The sequence below is a fragment of the Salvelinus fontinalis genome, chromosome 9 (genome assembly GCF_029448725.1).
Source record: "Salvelinus fontinalis isolate EN_2023a chromosome 9, ASM2944872v1, whole genome shotgun sequence".
NCBI lineage: Eukaryota > Metazoa > Chordata > Actinopteri > Salmoniformes > Salmonidae > Salvelinus > Salvelinus fontinalis.
In genome coordinates this window covers 1,029,797-1,032,480 of record NC_074673.1, presented here as the reverse complement: position 1 = coordinate 1,032,480, position 2,684 = coordinate 1,029,797, and positions in this window count along the sequence as shown.

Genomic DNA, 2,684 nt, shown 5'->3' with positions numbered 1-2,684 from the left:
TGGGTTCTAGTGGTATCCAGACCGTATTACACTTGGCTGGTGGGTTCTAGTGGTATCCAGACCGTATTACACTTGGCTGGTGGGTTCTAGCGGTATCCAGACCGTATTACACTTGGCTGGTGGGTTCTAGTGGTATCCAGACCGTATTACACTTGGCTGGTGGGTTCTAGTGGTATCCAGACCGTATTACACTTGGCTGGTGGGTTCTAGTGGTATCCAGACCGTATTACACTTGGCTGGTGGGTTCTAGTGGTATCCAGACCGTATTACACTTGGCTGGTGGGTTCTAGTGGTATCCAGACCGTATTACACTTGGCTGGTGGGTTCTAGTGGTATCCAGACCGTATTACACTTGGCTGGTGGGTTCTAGTGGTATCCAGACCGTATTACACTTGGCTGGTGGGTTCTAGTGGTATCCAGACCGTATTACACTTGGCTGGTGGGTTCTAGTGGTATGCAGACCGTATTACACTTGGCTGGTGGGTTCTAGTGGTATCCAGACCGTATTACACTTGGCTGGTGGGTTCTAGTGGTATCCAGACCGTATTACACTTGGCTGGTGGGTTCTAGTGGTATCCAGACCGTATTACACTTGGCTGGTGGGTTCTAGTGGTATCCAGACCGTATTACACTTGGCTGGTGGGTTCTAGTGGTATGCAGACCGTATTACACTTGGCTGGTGGGTTCTAGTGGTATCCAGACCGTATTACACTTGGCTGGTGGGTTCTAGTGGTATCCAGACCGTATTACACTTGGCTGGTGGGTTCTAGTGGTATCCAGACCGTATTACACTTGGCTGGTGGGTTCTAGTGGTATCCAGACCGTATTACACTTGGCTGGTGGGTTCTAGTGGTATCCAGACCGTATTACACTTGGCTGGTGGGTTCTAGTGGTATCCAGACCGTATTACACTTGGCTGGTGGGTTCTAGTGGTATCCAGACCGTATTACACTTGGCTGGTGGGTTCTAGTGGTATCCAGACCGTATTACACTTGGCTGGTGGGTTCTAGTGGTATCCAGACCGTATTACACTTGGCTGGTGGGTTCTAGTGGTATCCAGACCGTATTACACTTGGCTGGTGGGTTCTAGTGGTATCCAGACCGTATTACACTTGGCTGGTGGGTTCTAGTGGTATCCAGACCGTATTACACTTGGCTGGTGGGTTCTAGTGGTATCCAGACCGTATTACACTTGGCTGGTGGGTTCTAGTGGTATCCAGACCCTATTACACTTGGCTGGTGGGTTCTAGTGGTATCCAGACCGTATTACACTTGGCTGGTGGGTTCTAGTGGTATCCAGACCCTATTACACTTGGCTGGTGGGTTCTAGTGGTATCCAGACCGTATTACACTTGGCTGGTGGGTTCTAGTGGTATCCAGACCGTATTACACTTGGCTGGTGGGTTCTAGTGGTATCCAGACCGTATTACACTTGGCTGGTGGGTTCTAGTGGTATCCAGACCGTATTACACTTGGCTGGTGGGTTCTAGTGGTATCCAGACCGTATTACACTTGGCTGGTGGGTTCTAGTGGTATCCAGACCGTATTACACTTGGCTGGTGGGTTCTAGCGGTATCCAGACCGTATTACACTTGGCTGGTGGGTTCTAGCGGTATCCAGACCGTATTACACTTGGCTGGTGGGTTCTAGCGGTATCCAGACCGTATTACACTTGGCTGGTGGGTTCTAGCGGTATCCAGACCGTATTACACTTGGCTGGTGGGTTCTAGCGGTATCCAGACCGTATTACACTTGGCTGGTGGGTTCTAGCGGTATCCAGACCGTATTACACTTGGCTGGTGGGTTCTAGTGGTATGCAGACCGTATTACACTTGGCTGGTGGGTTCTAGTGGTATCCAGACCGTATTACACTTGGCTGGTGGGTTCTAGTGGTATCCAGACCGTATTACACTTGGCTGGTGGGTTCTAGTGGTATCCAGACCGTATTACACTTGGCTGGTGGGTTCTAGTGGTATCCAGACCGTATTACACTTGGCTGGTGGGTTCTAGTGGTATCCAGACCGTATTACACTTGGCTGGTGGGTTCTAGTGGTATCCAGACCGTATTACACTTGGCTGGTGGGTTCTAGTGGTATCCAGACCGTATTACACTTGGCTGGTGGGTTCTAGTGGTATCCAGACCGTATTACACTTGGCTGGTGGGTTCTAGTGGTATCCAGACCGTATTACACTTGGCTGGTGGGTTCTAGTGGTATCCAGACCGTATTACACTTGGCTGGTGGGTTCTAGTGGTATCCAGACCGTATTACACTTGGCTGGTGGGTTCTAGTGGTATCCAGACCGTATTACACTTGGCTGGTGGGTTCTAGTGGTATCCAGACCGTATTACACTTGGCTGGTGGGTTCTAGTGGTATCCAGACCGTATTACACTTGGCTGGTGGGTTCTAGTGGTATCCAGACCGTATTACACTTGGCTGGTGGGTTCTAGTGGTATCCAGACCGTATTACACTTGGCTGGTGGGTTCTAGTGGTATCCAGACCGTATTACACTTGGCTGGTGGGTTCTAGTGGTATCCAGACCGTATTACACTTGGCTGGTGGGTTCTAGTGGTATCCAGACCGTATTACACTTGGCTGGTGGGTTCTAGTGGTATCCAGACCGTATTACACTTGGCTGGTGGGTTCTAGTGGTATCCAGACCGTATTACACTTGGCTGGTGGG